This window comes from Meles meles, chromosome 7 (assembly GCF_922984935.1).
Source record: "Meles meles chromosome 7, mMelMel3.1 paternal haplotype, whole genome shotgun sequence".
Lineage (NCBI taxonomy): Eukaryota > Metazoa > Chordata > Mammalia > Carnivora > Mustelidae > Meles > Meles meles.
In genome coordinates this window covers 73660858-73666789 of record NC_060072.1, presented here as the reverse complement: position 1 = coordinate 73666789, position 5932 = coordinate 73660858, and the positions used below count along the sequence as shown (strand labels likewise).

General features: G+C 43.0%; 1 pseudogene; it reads right to left on the bottom strand.

Annotated features, from left to right (window-relative positions):
- Positions 1-297: 297 nt before the first annotated feature.
- On the bottom strand, positions 298-2094 carry LOC123946368 (annotated as a pseudogene).
- Between the last annotated feature and the right edge of the window lie 3838 nt (positions 2095-5932).

Here is a 5932-nt window from a genome sequence, read left to right as displayed (position 1 = left end):
TTCTCTTAATACTAATTTTGTAAAAGCCAGTAAGCAGCTATAGATACAGTTGAAGAATAGAAAGTTAAAAAAAAAAAGAAGGGCAAAGACACATCCTTCACGGTACCATAAGTATGAAGCTCTATTAGTGTTCCCCCACCAATATCTTATAGGAGCTTATATTTCTATGTGCTCAGGAGTACTCCCCATTATTGTGTAGGGGACCAGACTGCATTCAGGTGAGGTGGTGTCAAGCCAAATACATACTGGCACAGCTGAGTTCAAGGTCTAGAGTAGAGTAGAGTAACCTAAGTAGGGTTAAGTTACCCGGCTTTGCTGGATCCCATAGTTGAAGTAAATAGCAAACCCAATCAGCGTCCAGACACCAAATCTCAGCCAAGTGCCAGCTGACATCTGCATCATAAGGCAAACATTCACAAAGATGCTCAAGAGTGGGAGGACAGAGCAGGGACCTTAAAGGGAAGGGGAGAGGAGCTCTGTGGCTGTCTCCAGATGACCACAGTGATCCATCCCAGTGATGACCACCAGGAGCAGCACAACCACTCTGATGGGCACTGGGTCTCCAGAAAGCAGACATGGCCAGTGGGCCAGAACTCGGCAGAGGACAGTCAGCAGCAGAACAAGCAGTGAGGCGTACACATAGACAACCTGGCCGGAGAGGAGAGTGGGGGTGGGGATGCCTGGAAAAAGTAGTTCTCCTTAAAGTTAGCTTCTCTGCTGCAGGTGCAGTCTCCTCCTGCATCTGCAACACATTTCCCCCATTCTCCTCCTGCAACTCTTTTTCATTTTCCTCCTTCCTCTTTCAGGCTGATACCTGATGATGAGAACACAAAAAGCTACCAAGGAATAAGATATCAGGGTGCTAACTGACCTGAGATCCAAAAGATCATTGAGTCTAAAGTAAAATACCATGATTGCTGCAATGATGGTAAAGATCACAGTGAACACAACATGGAATACGTTCTGAAAACAAAACTGGCAAGAAAAGGGAACAGGAGGCCATCCTCTGCCATCATGGCTATCACCCACTGTATAGGGAATGTAAAGCTCCAATTGGTGCTGACAAAAATACTAAAGAACATTATAAAAGCTACAACCTAGCAGGCAGGGAGCCAGCCAACATGGAGAAATGCCTCAGGCAAGGTGCTCCCAGGTTGAAGCTGGTAGTAAGGAACCATGAGTGTAAGTATGGCAGAGATACCAAAATACAACAAAAAGCAGATGAGCAGTGAAATCACAATGCCCATGGGGATTGAATGCTGGGGATTGTGTGATTTTTGACTCTGGTAACAATAACGCTGAAACCTATGAGTGCATAGAAACAGGTAGCTGATCCATGGAGAATCCCCTGGAAGCCAAAAGGCACATAGCCTCCAGAGCCCAGAGGGCCCAAGCGAGAGGTGTCATTGAGTCTGGCCTGTATGTAATCCTCTTCTGTGAGCTTCCATTGTGCAGGTCCCCCTTAATGAAGGCAGAGATGATGAAAAAGCTGAGAACCAAAAGTTTTATCAATGTGACCACTTCAAAAACTCTGAAGAACCCATGCAAACCTATATATTGCAGTTCCATTAATAAAAAATAGAAAGATGACAAAAAAGTAGTGTAGACCATCTGCAATGACTTGAGGGAACATACTGTGAGATGATCTTATGCAGAATCACAGAGATCCAGTCTCCAATGAAGATGTCAAAAGATAAGATCCAGGCCTGGACCACAAAGAAATCATCAACAGCAAAGGAGATGATGAGATTCCAGACAGTGATGAAAGCCCAGAGTTCATCCACAGTGACATAGCTGTAGAGATATGCCGAGCCAGAATGGGGAACCCAGGCACTAAGATCTGCATAGCACAGCCCAGCCAACAATAATGTTAGACCTGCCACCAAAAAGCAGATCACAATGGATGGTCCTGCTTGATTCCCAGCCACCTCATTAGCCAGGAAATACACACCAATACCCACTGTGCGGACCACACCCAGGGCCACTAAATCCAGAGTGTTCAGTTTTAAACTCAGATTTAAACTCATACACTTCTTTCTCCAGTGGACGTCTGCTTATCAGCTTTTGATGAAACCTGTGAAGTGTCTGATGCATACAGCATTCTAGCTGGAATTGAAGTACAGTCTAAGGATAAGGGAACTGGAGCAAACCCAGGAAGTCAAGCGTGCTGGATCTGGTTAAGTGAGGCTGAGTTAAGCCAAGTTGGGTGGGGACATCCAGGGTCCTTTGCTCAGGCTTCAGGGCTGCTGCTTTATATTTCTTCTTTTTTCTTTCTTTTTAAAATTTTATTGGTTATTTTTTATGTTTATTATATTTTATTTTCTTTTTTCAGTGTTCCAAGTTTCTTCTGGTACGTGCTATACTTCCAGAATGCCTATGGAAACAATAAATATTTACTGAACATTGGAGTTCAACCAATCAACTGAGAATCAAAGGCTGAGTGTAACATGATACTTGAAGCCCAAGTATCACAAAAACTGACACCAAAAAACACCACAGAAGATTAATTCTGTTTTCCCTCAAGAAAAAGTACCAAATACTTCCTGACATTCTGTTTTGTTTTGTCTTGTTTTGAATTTATTTTTCAGTGGGCTCCATGCCCATCACCGTGCCATACATGGGGCCTGAACTTACAACTCTGAGATCAAGACCTGAGCCAATATCAAGTGTTGGAGTCTCAACCAACTGAGCCACCCAAGCACCCCAACATTTTGACAATCCACCTAACATAATCCCATGTGAATTCATGAGTCACATACCTTCCTGTGTTAATAAGATGATAAGGCACAACAGGGTATTGATGTATGGTGCAGATTCACATGCGGGATGTATGCCCACTGCTTGAGCATGAGTTATGACACATTAATTCATGGACTAGATGTCTCTTTGCAATTACAGACCCATTCTTTATTATCATCAGATTTTAGATACAAATATTTGTCTCTCTGTCTTAAAACTCTCAGCCTCAAAATCTGCTACCCAAGGTTAGAATCACTTTGGCCCCCTTTTCCTCATTCTGCATCATCCTTTCTCTGCAGTGATAGCCAAGAATGTATAGTCCATCCCTTCCCTTTACCCACTTGGCCCACAGTGGGGCTATGAACATATAGGAGGAGGGAGAAAGGGGCAGGACCTTGATAACCACCTGCAAGAAGGAGAGGCCTAGACTGTTTTGGAAGCAAACACTGTAGAAATGGGAGCAATAGCCAACCATGATCCATGACTGAGAAGGGACAGGAGCCAGAGAGACTCTATTGTGATTTCTGACATTCAATAAACCTAACCCAAAACAACAGGACAAAAATTCACTACCTTTTTTATGTTCACAATATGACAGTGTGATAGGTAGGGAGAAAAGAAATGAGTCACTTACTTCAGTTGCTCTGAACCAAAAATATTCCTTCTGCTTCCCCCTTCTCTGGGTTCCAGGAAAGAAGGTGAACTTATTTCTGCAGACACTCTCCTCACTGGCTACACTGTGCTCTATACACGTACACTGTGTGCCATCAGGGGTGTCAGTTGACAGGGGCCTGGAGAACCTGCCCTGCCCTTTGAGCTTGTACTAAAACACTTGTGACTCCCTACGAATTTTTCACAAGGAGTTATTTTAACTCATTCAAACTGTTGTCTGAAAGTTTTCTTAATGAAGGACTCCTGTGTGTGATTCCCTCTTACTCCTCTTCCTCTACTTCTTTTCAGATGGCTCCCTCCACAAGGGGAGCAAGGCTCTGGATGGACAATTCACAGCAATGCCCAGGAAATGAGAAGTGGAGAACAGAGTAAACAAAGTCATGCAGCCCCCACTACATTGCTACCCTCCCTACTCTTGTTTTGGTCTTAAGAGAATTTTAGAAAATGTTCTCAGAAGTTTTTAAAGACAGAAATATCAGTCAAAATTGGAAAGTCTACTCTACAGATGATGAAAGAGAACCCTTGGGTTATGGGCCAGACCTTCTGTCTACAAATCCATCTAGACTCCTTATTTGCCACTCACCAGTTCCAATGCTATGATTTACACAAAAGCACAGGAGATAGATAACAAGTATCAATTCTTAACTCATGGAAAATTTTTACACTATCTGAGGTTTTCCCAACCCACCACCAGGCTTCAAACCTTTCCATGCTTCCACACTCCCCTTCCTTCATAGTATTTCCTTTGTTCATAATATGATCTGTGCTTATTCCTACAGCCTCATCCCTATCCCAGTTCCTGCTCCATCTGTGAAATTCAATACTCACATGTTACCTTGCCTGTACTGCTTTCTTGGCCCCTTCACTTAGCTAACCCCCACTTCTCTTTCAGTTCACTGCTCAGCAGTTGCTTCATCAGGAAGCCTCTCCTGACCCTTACGCTGCCCTACCTATGTGCTCTCCTAGCACCTGGCTTCCTCCGCGTGTCATTGATCCTAATGTATCCAAATTCAAGGTCACCTGTTGGTCTCCTCCATCCAACTGTGAGGAAGGTACTCAGTAAGTATTTGTTGAACAAATGACCATGTTGAGAAAAGAAACCTGACAGAGGCCATAATCCAGAATTCCTATATACTGGACATTTAGATACATACATTGTAGCCAAGAAATCCTTATAATTTAGGCTCATGTAGAGACATATGTGGTATTACTTTCCTTGTGGAAGGGTGAGCAAAATGGATAGTGTGAAGGGAAAACCAACTGTGATAAAACCTTGATTGCCCATCATTCATCATCCAGGTATGACTCACACTGGGTGATAAAGAATCATTTGCCTTTGAGGAATCTTGTTTAAAAATAGTAGGCTCCTGGGGATTATGGGCAACCAACCACCCACACTCAGTTAGAGAAGCCCTACATTTTTGAAGGCATCATGCTCAGGACTATAATCCAGGTAGGATATCCTAAGTCAGAGTTTCTCACTTTGAGGGACAGACGTGGACATAATGAAGATACCTAGGGACATTTCCCAACTTTAGATCCTCTCCCTCTGGAGATTCCCATAACTGCTCTAAGTCACCCAACTGACAAGAAATTCTCCTCAAGTTCAAGGGGAAAATATTCTAAAAGCTTCCTTCACATGAAGGCAGTGCAGTTCAATAGTTAGGAGTAAGGCTCTGTAGGTAGACTGTTCAGGTTCAAATCACACCTCAGTCTCACACCCAGTGACTGTGGTGAAATTAGTTTACCTCTCAGGGCTTTAGTTTCTACAACAGTCAAATTGGAGTAAAAATAAGTACCTCACAGGCCAGCTGTGAGGAGTAAGTGAAATGATGTCCATAAGTACACAGCTCAGGGCCTTGCAAATAATATGGACTTAATATCATCTACCAAGTATTTAAAATTGAAAATGGTCCAAAGTAAGCCAACACTGAAAATCAGCCAGTTTTTATAAATGTGCAGGGTCAAAATCATCCACAAAAGCTTGAGCTTCTTTGTTCTCCCTCATGAGACGATGAAAACAGTTTTTTTTGAAGAATATTTTTTTAATTAATTAATTTATTTTTTCATCGTAACAGTATTCATTGTTTTTGCACAACACCCAGTGCCCCATGCAATACGTGCCCTCCCTGTTACCCACCACCTGGTTCCCCCAACCACCACCCCGCCCCTTCAGAACCCCCAGGTTGTTTTTCAGAGTCCATAGTCTCTTATGGTTCGCCTCCCCCTCCAATTTCCCTCAACTTCCTTCTCCTCTCCATCTCCCAATGTCCTCCATGTCATTTGATATGCTCCACAAATAAGTGAAACCATATGATACTTGACTCTCTCTGCTTGACTTATTTCACTCAGCATAATCACTTCCAGTCCCGTCCATGTTGCTACAAAAGTTGGGGATTCATCCTCTCTTTCTTTTTTTTTTTTTATAAACATATAATGTATTTTTATCCCCAGGGGTACAGGTCTGTGAATCACCAGGTTTACACACTTCACATCACTCACGATAGCACATACCCTCCCC